Source organism: Colletes latitarsis, chromosome 3 (assembly GCF_051014445.1).
Source record: "Colletes latitarsis isolate SP2378_abdomen chromosome 3, iyColLati1, whole genome shotgun sequence".
In the NCBI taxonomy this organism is placed as follows: Eukaryota; Metazoa; Arthropoda; class Insecta; order Hymenoptera; family Colletidae; genus Colletes; species Colletes latitarsis.
The window spans coordinates 10,593,707-10,608,431 of NC_135136.1; positions in this window are offsets into that span (position 1 = coordinate 10,593,707).

Genomic DNA, 14,725 nt, shown 5'->3' on the forward strand with positions numbered 1-14,725 from the left:
TAGAGGATAACGCAAGTTAGGTCTGGGATAGGTCTGGGATTTGCCCTCATCAGACTCACACTTTCGCACACTTCACATACTCGTTGAACAGATCCTGGCTTATTTTCTGGTTTGGATCACATAGTAATGTGGTACCACACAGAAACAGTCGATTAAACCTGGTGTCGATCAATATTTTAGAGGATAACGCAAGTTATGTCTGGGATAGGTCTGGGATTTGCCCTCATCAGGCTCATTCTTTCCCATATTTCTCATACTTCATGGCTAGGTCCTGGGCTATTTCTGGATTGGATCACGTAGTAATGTGGTACCACACTGAAACATTCATTGAAACCTGGTCTGGATAAATATTTTAGAGGATAACGCATCTTAGGTCTGGGTTAGGTCTAAGATTTGCCCTCATCAGGCTCACAGTTTCGCGTTTTACACATACTTGTTGGACAGATCCTGGGTTTTTTCTGGTTTGGATCACGAAGTAGTGAGGTACCACATTGAAACAGTCCATTAAACCTGGTTTCGCTCAATATTTTAGAAGATAACGCATGTTAGGTCTAGGTTAAGCCTGGGATTTGCCCTCATCAGGGTCATACTTTCGCAGTTTTAACATGCATGTTGACCTGATCGAGGGTTCTTTCTGCTTTGGATCACGTAGTAATGTGGTACCACACTGAAACAGTCAATTAAACCTGGTTTCGATGAATATTTTAGAGGATGACGCAAGTTAGGTCTGGGATAGGTCTAGGATTTGCCCTCATCAGGCTCATTCTTTCGCATATTTGTCATACTTGATGGCTAGATCCTGGGCTTTTTCTGGATTGCATCACGTAGTAGTGTGGTACCACACTGAAACAGTCAACTAAACCTTGTTTCGATCAATATTTTAGAGGATAACCCAAGTAAGGTCTGAGATAGGTCTGGGATTCGCCCTCATCAGGCTCATACTATTCGCGTTTTTCACATACTTGTTGAACTGATCCTGGGTTTTGTCTGGTTTGGATCACGTAGTAATGTGGTACCACACTGGAGCAGCCCACTAAACCTGGTTTCGATCTATATTTTAGAGCATAATATAAGTTAGGTCTGGGATAGCTCTGGGATTCGCCCTCATCAGGCTCATACTTTCGCATTCTTCACATACGTGTTGAACAGATCCTGGGTTATTTCAGGATTGCGTCACGCAGTAATGAAGTACAACACTGAAACAGTCGATTAAACCTGGTTTCGATCAATATTTTAGAGGATAACGCAAGTTAGGTCTGGGATAGGTCTGGGATTTGCCCTCATCAGGCTCATTCTTTCGCATATTTCTCATACTTCATGGCTAGATCCTGGGCTGTTTCTGGATTGTATCACGTAGTAATGTGGTACCACGCTGAAACAGTCAATTAAACATTGTTTCGATCAATATTTTAGAGGATAACGGATGTTGGGTCTAGGTTAGGTCTAAGATTTACCCTCATCAGGCTCACAGTTTCGCGTTTTTCGCATACTTGTTGCACAGATCCTGGGTTTTTTCTGGTTTGGATCACGAAGTAATGAGGTACAACACTGAAACAGTCAATTAAACCTGGTTTCCATCAATATTTTAGAGGGCAACGCATGCTAGGTCTCGGTTAGGCCTGGGATTTGCCCTCATCAGGGTCATACTTTCGCAGTTCTAACATACATGTTGACCTGATCGAGGGTTTTTTCTGCTTTGGATCACGTAGTAAAGTGGTACCACAGTGAAACAGACCACTAAACCTGGTTTGGATCAATATTTTAGAGGATAACGCATGTTAGGTCTAGGTTAGCCCTGAGATTTTCACACATCAGACTCATACTTTCGAATTCTTCACATACTTGTTGAACGGATCCTGGGTTCCTTCTGGTTTGGATCACGTAGTAATGTGGGACCACACTGAACCAATCAATTAAACCTGGTCTTGATAAATATTTTAGAGGATAACGCATGTTAGGTCTGGGTTAGGTCTAGGATTTGCCCTCATCAGGCTCATACTTTCGCATATTTCTCATAATTCATGGCTAGATCCTGGGCTATTTCTGGATTGGATCACGTAGTAATGTGGTACCACACTGAAACAGTCGATTAAACCTGGTTTCGACCAATATTTTAGAGGATAACGCAAGATAGGTCTGGGATTGGTCTGGGATTTGCCCTCATCAAGCTCATTCTTTCGCATATTTCTCATACTTCATGGCTAGATCCTGGGCTATTTCTGGATTGGGTCACGTAGTAATGTGGTACCACACTGAAACAGTCAATTAAACCTGGTTTCGATGAATATTTTAGAGGATGACGCAAGTTAGGTCTGGGATAGGTCTGGGATTCGCCCTCATCAGGCTCATACTTTCGCGTTCTTCACATACGTGTTGAACAGATCCTGGGTTGTTTCTGGATTGCATCACGCAGTAATGAAGTACAACACTGAAACAGTCGATTAAATCTGGTTTCGATCAATATTTTAGAGGATAACGCAAGTTAGGTCTGGGATAGGTCTGGGATTTGCCCTCATCAGGCTCATTCTTTCGCATATTTCTCATACTTCATGGCTAGATCCTGGGCTGTTTTTGGATTGTATCACGTAGTAATGTGGTACCACGCTGAAACAGTCAATTGAACCTTGTTTCGATCAATATTTAAGAGGATAACGCAAGTTAGGTCTGGGATAGGTCTGGGATTTACTCTCATCAGGCTCATTCTTTCGCATATTTCTCATACTTCATGGCTAGATCCTGGGCTATTTCTGGATTGGGTCACGTAGTAATGTGGTACCACACTGAAACAGTCAATTAAGCCTGGTTTCGATCAATATTTTAGAGGATAACGCATGTTAGGTCTGGGTTAGGTCTAGGATTTGCCCTCATCATGCTCATACTTTCGCGTTTTTCACATACTTGTTGAACAGATCCTGGGTTTTTTCTGGTTTGGGTCACGTAGTAATGTGGTGCCACACTGAAACATTCAATTAAACCTGGTTTCGATCAATATTTTAGAGGATAACGCATGTTAGGTCTGGGTTAGGTCTAGGATTTGCCCTCATCAGGCTCATACTTTCGCATATTTCTCATACTTCATGGCTAGATCCTGAGCTATTTCTGGATTGGATCACGTAGTTATGTGGTACCACACTGAAACAGTCAATTAAACCTGGTTTCGATCATTATTTTAGAGGATAACGCAAGTTAGGTCTGGGATAGGTCTGGGATTTGCCCTCATCAGACTCACACTTTCGCACACCTCACATACTCGTTGAACAGATCCTGGCTTATTTTCTGGTTTGGATCACATAGTAATGTGGTACCACACTGAAACAGTCGATTAAACCTGGTGTCGATCAATATTTTAGAGGATAACGCAAGTTATGTCTGGGATAGGTCTGGGATATGCCCTCATCAGGCTCATTCTTTCCCATATTTCTCATACTTCATGGCTAGGTCCTGGGCTATTTCTGGATTGGATCACGTAGTAATGTGGTACCACACTGAAACATTCATTGAAACCTGGTCTGGATGAATATTTTAGAGGATAACGCATCATAGGTCTGGGTTAGGTCTAAGATTTGCCCTCATCAGGCTCACAGTTTCGCGTTTTACGCATACTTGTTGGACAGATCCTGGGTTTTTTCTGGTTTGGATCACGAAGTAGTGAGGTACCACATTGAAACAGTCCATTAAACCTGGTTTCGCTCAATATTTTAGAAGATAACGCATGTTAGGTCTAGGTTAAGCCTGGGATTTGCCCTCATCAGGGTCATACTTTCGCAGTTTTAACATGCATGTTGACCTGATCGAGGGTTCTTTCTGCTTTGGATCACGTAGTAATGTGGTACCACACTGAAACAGTCAATTAAACCTGGTTTCGATGAATATTTTAGAGGATGACGCAAGTTAGGTCTGGGATAGGTCTAGGATTTGCCCTCATCAGGCTCATTCTTTCGCATATTTGTCATACTTGATGGCTAGATCCTGGGCTTTTTCTGGATTGCATCACGTAGTAGTGTGGTACCACACTGAAACAGTCAACTAAACCTTGTTTCGATCAATATTTTAGAGGATAACCCAAGTAAGGTCTGAGATAGGTCTGGGATTCGCCCTCATCAGGCTCATACTATTCGCGTTTTTCACATACTTGTTGAACTGATCCTGGGTTTTTTCTGGTTTGGATCACGTAGTAATGTGGTACCACACTGGAGCAGCCCACTAAACCTGGTTTCGATCTATATTTTAGAGGATAATATAAGTTAGGTCTGGGATAGCTCTGGGATTCGCCCTCATCAGGCTCATACTTTCGCATTCTTCACATACGTGTTGAACAGATCCTGGGTTTTTTCAGGATTGCGTCACGCAGTAATGAAGTACAGCACTGAAACAGTCGATTAAACCTGGTTTCGATCAATATTTTAGAGGATAACGCAAGTTAGGTCTGGGATAGGTCTGGGATTTGCCCTCATCAGGCTCATTCTTTCGCATATTTCTCATACTTCATGGCTAGATCCTGGGCTGTTTCTGGATTGTATCACGTAGTAATGTGGTACCACGCTGAAACAGTCAATTAAACATTGTTTCGATCAATATTTTAGAGGATAACGGATGTTGGGTCTAGGTTAGGTCTAGGATTTGCCCTCATCAGGCTCATACTTTCGCGTTTTTCACATACTTGTTGAACAGATCCTGGGTTTTTTCTGGTTTGGATCACGTAGTAATGTGGTACCACACTGAAACAATCCATTAAACCTGGTTTCGATCAATATTTTAGAGGATAACGCATGTTAGGTCTAGGTTAGGTCTGGGATTTGCTCTCATCAGGCTCATTCTTTCGCATATTTCGCATACTTGATGGCTAGATCCTGGGCTTTTTCTGGATTGCATCACGTAGTAATGGGGTGCCGCACTGAAACAGTCAATTAAACCTGGTTTCGATCAATATTTTAGAGAATAATTCATGTTAGGCCTGGGTTAGGTCTGGGATTTGCTCTCATCAGGCTCATTCTTTCGCATATTTCTCATACTTGATGGCTAGATCCTGGGCTTTTTCTGGTTTGGGTCACGTAGTAATGTGGTGCCACACTGAAACATTCAATTAAACCTGGTTTCGATCAATATTTTAGAGGATAACGCATGTTAGGTCTGGGTTAGGTCTAGGATTTGCCCTCATCAGGCTCATACTTTCGCATATTTCTCATACTTCATGGCTAGATCCTGAGCTATTTCTGGATTGGATCACGTAGTTATGTGGTACCACACTGAAACAGTCAATTAAACCTGGTTTCGATCATTATTTTAGAGGATAACGCAAGTTAGGTCTGGGATAGGTCTGGGATTTGCCCTCATCAGACTCACACTTTCGCACACTTCACATACTCGTTGAACAGATCCTGGCTTATTTTCTGGTTTGGATCACATAGTAATGTGGTACCACACAGAAACAGTCGATTAAACCTGGTGTCGATCAATATTTTAGAGGATAACGCAAGTTATGTCTGGGATAGGTCTGGGATTTGCCCTCATCAGGCTCATTCTTTCCCATATTTCTCATACTTCATGGCTAGGTCCTGGGCTATTTCTGGATTGGATCACGTAGTAATGTGGTACCACACTGAAACATTCATTGAAACCTGGTCTGGATAAATATTTTAGAGGATAACGCATCTTAGGTCTGGGTTAGGTCTAAGATTTGCCCTCATCAGGCTCACAGTTTCGCGTTTTACACATACTTGTTGGACAGATCCTGGGTTTTTTCTGGTTTGGATCACGAAGTAGTGAGGTACCACATTGAAACAGTCCATTAAACCTGGTTTCGCTCAATATTTTAGAAGATAACGCATGTTAGGTCTAGGTTAAGCCTGGGATTTGCCCTCATCAGGGTCATACTTTCGCAGTTTTAACATGCATGTTGACCTGATCGAGGGTTCTTTCTGCTTTGGATCACGTAGTAATGTGGTACCACACTGAAACAGTCAATTAAACCTGGTTTCGATGAATATTTTAGAGGATGACGCAAGTTAGGTCTGGGATAGGTCTAGGATTTGCCCTCATCAGGCTCATTCTTTCGCATATTTGTCATACTTGATGGCTAGATCCTGGGCTTTTTCTGGATTGCATCACGTAGTAGTGTGGTACCACACTGAAACAGTCAACTAAACCTTGTTTCGATCAATATTTTAGAGGATAACCCAAGTAAGGTCTGAGATAGGTCTGGGATTCGCCCTCATCAGGCTCATACTATTCGCGTTTTTCACATACTTGTTGAACTGATCCTGGGTTTTGTCTGGTTTGGATCACGTAGTAATGTGGTACCACACTGGAGCAGCCCACTAAACCTGGTTTCGATCTATATTTTAGAGGATAATATAAGTTAGGTCTGGGATAGCTCTGGGATTCGCCCTCATCAGGCTCATACTTTCGCATTCTTCACATACGTGTTGAACAGATCCTGGGTTTTTTCAGGATTGCGTCACGCAGTAATGAAGTACAACACTGAAACAGTCGATTAAACCTGGTTTCGATCAATATTTTAGAGGATAACGCAAGTTAGGTCTGGGATAGGTCTGGGATTTGCCCTCATCAGGCTCATTCTTTCGCATATTTCTCATACTTCATGGCTAGATCCTGGGCTGTTTCTGGATTGTATCACGTAGTAATGTGGTACCACGCTGAAACAGTCAATTAAACATTGTTTCGATCAATATTTTAGAGGATAACGGATGTTGGGTCTAGGTTAGGTCTAGGATTTGCCCTCATCAGGCTCATACTTTCGCGTTTTTCACATACTTGTTGAACAGATCCTGGGTTTTTTCTGGTTTGGATCACGTAGTAATGTGGTACCACACTGAAACAATCCATTAAACCTGGTTTCGATCAATATTTTAGAGGATAACGCATGTTAGGTCTAGGTTAGGTCTGGGATTTGCTCTCATCAGGCTCATTCTTTCGCATATTTCGCATACTTGATGGCTAGATCCTGGGCTTTTTCTGGATTGCATCACGTAGTAATGGGGTGCCGCACTGAAACAGTCAATTAAACCTGGTTTCGATCAATATTTTAGAGAATAATTCATGTTAGGCCTGGGTTAGGTCTGGGATTTGCTCTCATCAGGCTCATTCTTTCGCATATTTCTCATACTTGATGGCTAGATCCTGGGCTTTTTCTGGTTTGGGTCACGTAGTAATGTGGTGCCACACTGAAACATTCAATTAAACCTGGTTTCGATCAATATTTTAGAGGATAACGCATGTTAGGTCTGGGTTAGGTCTAGGATTTGCCCTCATCAGGCTCATACTTTCGCATATTTCTCATACTTCATGGCTAGATCCTGAGCTATTTCTGGATTGGATCACGTAGTTATGTGGTACCACACTGAAACAGTCAATTAAACCTGGTTTCGATCATTATTTTAGAGGATAACGCAAGTTAGGTCTGGGATAGGTCTGGGATTTGCCCTCATCAGACTCACACTTTCGCACACTTCACATACTCGTTGAACAGATCCTGGCTTATTTTCTGGTTTGGATCACATAGTAATGTGGTACCACACAGAAACAGTCGATTAAACCTGGTGTCGATCAATATTTTAGAGGATAACGCAAGTTATGTCTGGGATAGGTCTGGGATTTGCCCTCATCAGGCTCATTCTTTCCCATATTTCTCATACTTCATGGCTAGGTCCTGGGCTATTTCTGGATTGGATCACGTAGTAATGTGGTACCACACTGAAACATTCATTGAAACCTGGTCTGGATAAATATTTTAGAGGATAACGCATCTTAGGTCTGGGTTAGGTCTAAGATTTGCCCTCATCAGGCTCACAGTTTCGCGTTTTACACATACTTGTTGGACAGATCCTGGGTTTTTTCTGGTTTGGATCACGAAGTAGTGAGGTACCACATTGAAACAGTCCATTAAACCTGGTTTCGCTCAATATTTTAGAAGATAACGCATGTTAGGTCTAGGTTAAGCCTGGGATTTGCCCTCATCAGGGTCATACTTTCGCAGTTTTAACATGCATGTTGACCTGATCGAGGGTTCTTTCTGCTTTGGATCACGTAGTAATGTGGTACCACACTGAAACAGTCAATTAAACCTGGTTTCGATGAATATTTTAGAGGATGACGCAAGTTAGGCCTGGGATAGGTCTAGGATTTGCCCTCATCAGGCTCATTCTTTCGCATATTTGTCATACTTGATGGCTAGATCCTGGGCTTTTTCTGGATTGCATCACGTAGTAGTGTGGTACCACACTGAAACAGTCAACTAAACCTTGTTTCGATCAATATTTTAGAGGATAACGCAAGTAAGGTCTGAGATAGGTCTGGGATTCGCCCTCATCAGGCTCATACTATTCGCGTTTTTCACGTACTTGTTGAACTGATCCTGGGTTTTTTCTGGTTTGGATCACGTAGTAATGTGGTACCACACTGGAACAGCCCACTAAACCTGGTTTCGATCAATATTTTAGAGGATAATATAAGTTAGGTCTGGGATAGCTCTGGGATTCGCCCTCATCAGGCTCATACTTTCGCGTTCTTCACATACGTGTTGAACAGATCCCGGGTTTTTTCAGGATTGCGTCACGCAGTAATGAAGTACAACACTGAAACAGTCGATTAAACCTGGTTTCGATCAATATTTTAGAGGATAACGCAAGTTAGGTCTGGGATAGGTCTGGGATTTGCCCTCATCAGGCTCATTCTTTCGCATATTTCTCATACTTCATGGCGAGATCCTGGGCTGTTTCTGGATTGTATCACGTAGTAATGTGGTACCACGCTGAAACAGTCAATTAAACATTGTTTCGATCAATATTTTAGAGGATAACGGATGTTGGGTCTAGGATAGGTCTAGGATTTGCCCTCATCAGGCTCATACTTTCGCGTTTTTCACATACTTGTTGAACAGATCCTGGGTTTTTTCTGGTTTGGATCACGTAGTAATGTGGTACCACACTGAAACAATCCATTAAACCTGGTTTCGATCAATATTTTAGAGGATAACGCATGTTAGGTCTAGGTTAGGTCTGGGATTTGCCCTCATCAGGCTCATTCTTTCGCATATTTCTCATACTTCATGGCGAGATCCTGGGCTGTTTCTGGATTGTATCACGTAGTAATGTGGTACCACGCTGAAACAGTCAATTAAACATTGTTTCGATCAATATTTTAGAGGATAACGGATGTTGGGTCTAGGTTAGGTCTAAGATTTACCCTCATCAGGCTCACAGTTTCGCGTTTTTCGCATACTTGTTGCACAGATCCTGGGTTTTTTCTGGTTTGGATCACGAAGTAATGAGGTACAACACTGAAACAGTCAATTAAACCTGGTTTCCATCAATATTTTAGAGGGCAACGCATGCTAGGTCTCGGTTAGGCCTGGGATTTGCCCTCATCAGGGTCATACTTTCGCAGTTCTAACATACATGTTGACCTGATCGAGGGTTTTTTCTGCTTTGGATCACGTAGTAAAGTGGTACCACAGTGAAACAGACCACTAAACCTGGTTTGGATCAATATTTTAGAGGATAACGCATGTTAGGTCTAGGTTAGCCCTGAGATTTTCACACATCAGACTCATACTTTCGAATTCTTCTCATACTTGTTGAACGGATCCTGGGTTCCTTCTGGTTTGGATCACGTAGTAATGTGGGACCACACTGAACCAATCAATTAAACCTGGTCTTGATAAATATTTTAGAGGATAACGCATGTTAGGTCTGGGTTAGGTCTAGGATTTGCCCTCATCAGGCTCATACTTTCGCATATTTCTCATAATTCATGGCTAGATCCTGGGCTATTTCTGGATTGGATCACGTAGTAATGTGGTACCACACTGAAACAGTCGATTAAACCTGGTTTCGATCAATATTTTAGAGGATAACGCAAGATAGGTCTGGGATTGGTCTGGGATTTGCTCTCATCAGACTCAAACTCTCGCACACTTCACATACTCGTTGAACAGATCCTGGGCTATTTTCTGGTTTGGATCACGCAGTAATGAAGTACAACACTGAAACAGTCGATTAAACCTGGTTTCGATCAATATTTTAGAGGATAACGCAAGTTAGGTCTGGGATAGGTCTGGGATTTGCCCTCATCAGGCTCATTCTTTCGCATATTTCTCATACTTCATGGCTAGATCCTGGGCTGTTTCTGGATTGTATCACGTAGTAATGTGGTACCACGCTGAAACAGTCAATTAAACATTGTTTCGATCAATATTTTAGAGGATAACGGATGTTGGGTCTAGGTTAGGTCTAGGATTTGCCCTCATCAGGCTCATACTTTCGCGTTTTTCACATACTTGTTGAACAGATCCTGGGCTATTTCTGGATTGGATCACGTAGTAATGTGGTACCACACTGAAACAGTCAATTAATCCTGGTTTCGATCAATATTTTAGAGGATAACGCAAGTTAGGTCTGGGATAGGTCTGGGATTCGCCCTCATCAGGCTCATACTTTCGCGTTCTTCACATACGTGTTGAACTGATCCTGGGTTTTTTCGGGATTGCATCACGTAGTAATGAAGTACAACACTGAAACAGTCAATTAAACCTGGTTTCCATCAATATCTTGGAGGACAACGCATGTCAGGTCTGGGTTAGGCCTGGGATTTGCCCTCATCAGGCTCATACTTTCGCGTTTTTCACATACTTGTTGAACAGATCCTGGGTTTTTTCTGGTTTGGATCACGTAGTAATGTGGTACCACACTGGAACAGCCCACTAAACCTGGTTTCGATCAATATTTTAGAGGATATTACAAGTTAGGTCTGGGATAGGTCTGGGATTTGCCCTCATCAGGCTCATTCTTTCGCATATTTCTCATACTTCATGACTAGATCCTGGGCTGTTTTTGGATTGTATCACGTAGTAATGTGGTACCACGCTGAAACAGTCAATTGAACCTTGTTTCGATCAATATTTTAGAGGATAACGCAAGTTAGGTCTGGGATAGGTCTAGGATTTGCCCTCATCAGGCTCATTCATTCGCATATTTCTCATACTTCATGGCTAGATCCTGGGCTGTTTTTGGATTGTATCACGTAGTAGTGTGGCACCACACTGAAACAGTCGATTAAACCAGGTTTCGATCAATATTTTTGAGGATAACGCATGTTAGGTCTAGGTCTGGGTTAGGTCTGGGTTAGGTCTGGGAGTCGCCCTCATCAGGCTCATACATTCGCATATTTCTCATATTTCATGGCTAGATCCTGGGCTATTTCTGGATTGGATCACGTAGTAATGTGGTACCACACTGAAACAGTCGATTAAACCTGGTTTCGATCAATATTTTAGAGGATAATACAAGTTAGGTCTGGGATAGGTCTGGGATTTGCCCTCATCAGACTCATACTTTCGCACACTTCACATACTTGTTGAACAGATCCTGAGTTATTTTCTGGTTTGGATCACATAGTAATGTGGTACCACACTGAAACAGTCGATTAAACCTGGTTTCGATCAATATTTTAGAGGATAACGCAAGTTAGGTCTGGGATAGGTCTGGGATTTGCCCTCATCAGGCTCATTCTTTCGCATATTTCTCATACTTCATGGCTAGATCCTGGGCTGTTTTTGGATTTTATCACGTAGTAATGTGGTACCACGCTGAAACAGTCAATTGAACCTTGTTTCGATCAATATTTAAGAGGATAACGCAAGTTAGGTCTGGGATAGGTCTGGGATTTACCCTCACCAGGCTCATTCTTTCGCGTTTTTCACATACTTGTTGGACAGATCCTGGGTTTTTTCTGGTTTGGTTCACGTAGTAATGTGGCACCACACTGAAACAATCCATTAAACCTGGTTTCGATCAATATTTTAGAGGATAACGCATGTTAGGTCTAGGTTAGGTCTGGGATTTGCTCTCATCGGGCTCATTCTTTCGCATATTTCTCATACTTGATGGCTAGATCCTGGGCTTTTTCTGGATTGCATCACGTAGTAATGTGGTGCCACACTGAAACATTCAATTAAACCTGGTTTCGATCAATATTATAGAGCATAACGCAAGTTAGGTCTAGGATAGGTCTGGGATTCGCCCTCATCAGGCTCATACTTTCGCATATTTCTCATACTTCATGGCTAGATCCTGGGCTATTTCTGGATTGGATCACGTAGTAATGTGGTACCACAATGAAACATTCAATTAAACCTGATCTTGATAAATATTTTAAAGGATAACGCATGTTAGGTCTAGGTTAGGTCTGGGATTTGCTGTCATCAGGCTCATTCTTTCGCATATTTCTCATACTTGATGGCTAGATCCTGGGCTTTTTCTGGACTGCAGCACGTAGAAATGTGGTGCCACACTGAAACATTCAATTAAACCTGGTTTCGATCAATATTTTAGAGGATAACGCATGTTAGGTCTGGGTTAGGTCTAGGATTTGCCCTCATCAGACTCATGCTTCCGTATTTTTCACATACTTGTTGAACAAATCCTGAGTTTTTTCTGGTATGGATCACGTAGTAATGTGGTACCACACTGAAACATTCAATTAAACCTGGTCTTGATAAATATTTTTGAGGATAACGCATGTTAGGTCTGGGGTAGGTCTAGGATTTGCCCTCATGAGGCTCATACTTTCGCATATTTCTCATACTTCATGGCTAGATCCTGGGCTGTTTTTGGATTGTATCACGTAGTAATGTGGTACCACGCTGAAACAGTCAATTGAACCTTGTTTCGATCAATATTTTAGAGGATAACGCAAGTTAGGTCTGGGATAGGTCTAGGATTTGCCCTCATCAGGCTCATACTTTCGCGTTTTTCACATACTTGTTGAACTGATCCTGGGTTTTTTCTGGTTTGGAACACGTAGTAATGTGGTACCACACTGGAACAGCCCACTAAACCTGGTTTCGATCAATATTTTAGAGGATAACGCAAGTTAGGTCTGGGATAGGTCTAGGATTTGCCCTCATCACGCTCATTCATTCGCATATTTCTCATACTTGATGGCTAGATCCTGGGCTTTTTCTGGACTGCATCACGTAGTAATGTGGTGCCACACTGAAACATTCAATTAAACCTGGTTTCGATCAATATTATAGAGCATAACGCAAGTTAGGTCTAGGATAGGTCTGGGATTCGCCCTCATCAGGCTCATTCATTCGCATATTTCTCATACTTGATGGCTAGATCCTGGGCTTTTTCTGGATTGCATCACGTAGTAGTGTGGCACCACACTGAAACAGTCGATTAAACCAGGTTTCGATCAATATTTCTGAGGATAACGCATGTTAGGTCTAGGTTAGGCCTGGGATTTTCTCTCATCAGACTCATACTTGCGCATTCTTCACATACTTGTTGAACAGATCCTGAGTTGTTTTCTGGTTTGGATCACATAGTAATGTGGTACCACACTGAAACAGTCGACTAAACCTGGTTTCGATCAATATTTTAGAGGATAACGCAAGTTAGATCTGGGATAGGTCTGGGATTTGCCGTCATCAGGCTCATTCTTTCGCATATTTCTCATACTTCATGGCTAGATCCTGGGCTATTTCTGGATTGGGTCACGTAGTAATGTGGTACCACACTGAAACAGTCAATTAAACCTGGTTTCGATCAATATTTTAGAGGATTACGCATGTTAGGTCTAGGTTAGGTCTAGGATTTGCCCTTATCAGGCTCATACTTTCGCGTTTTTCACATACTTGTTGAACAGATCCTGGGTTTTTTCTGGTTTGGGTCACGTAGTAATGTGGTACCACACTGAAACAATCCATTAAACCTGGTTTCGATCAATATTTTAGAGGATGACGCATGTTAGGTCTAGGTTAGGTCTGGGATTTGCTCTCATCAGGCTCATTCTTTCGCATATTTCTCATACTTGATGGCTAGATCCTGGGCTATTTCTGGATTGTATCACGTAGTAATGTGGTACCACACTGAAACAGTCAATTAAACCTGGTTTCGATCAATATTTTAGAGGATAACGCATGTTAGGTCTGGGTTAGGTCTAGGATTTGCCCTCATCAGGCTCATACTTTCGCATATTTCTCATACTTCATGGCTAGATCCTGAGCTATTTCTGGATTGGATCACGTAGTTATGTGGTACCACACTGAAACAGTCAATTAAACCTGGTTTCGATCATTATTTTAGAGGATAACGCAAGTTAGGTCTGGGATAGGTCTGGGATTTGCCCTCATCAGACTCACACTTTCGCACACTTCACATACTCGTTGAACAGATCCTGGCTTATTTTCTGGTTTGGATCACATAGTAATGTGGTACCACACTGAAACAGTCGATTAAACCTGGTGTCGATCAATATTTTAGAGGATAACGCAAGTTATGTCTGGGATAGGTCTGGGATTTGCCCTCATCAGGCTCATTCTTTCCCATATTTCTCATACTTCATGGCTAGGTCCTGGGCTATTTCTGGATTGGATCACGTAGTAATGTGGTACCACACTGAAACATTCATTGAAACCTGGTCTGGATAAATATTTTAGAGGATAACGCATCTTAGGTCTGGGTTAGGTCTAAGATTTGCCCTCATCAGGCTCACAGTTTCGCGTTTTACGCATACTTGTTGGACAGATCCTGGGTTTTTTCTGGTTTGGATCACGAAGTAGTGAGGTACCACATTGAAACAGTCCATTAAACCTGGTTTCGCTCAATATTTTAGAAGATAACGCATGTTAGGTCTAGGTTAAGCCTGGGATTTGCCCTCATCGGGGTCATACTTTCGCAGTTTTAACATGCATGTTGAC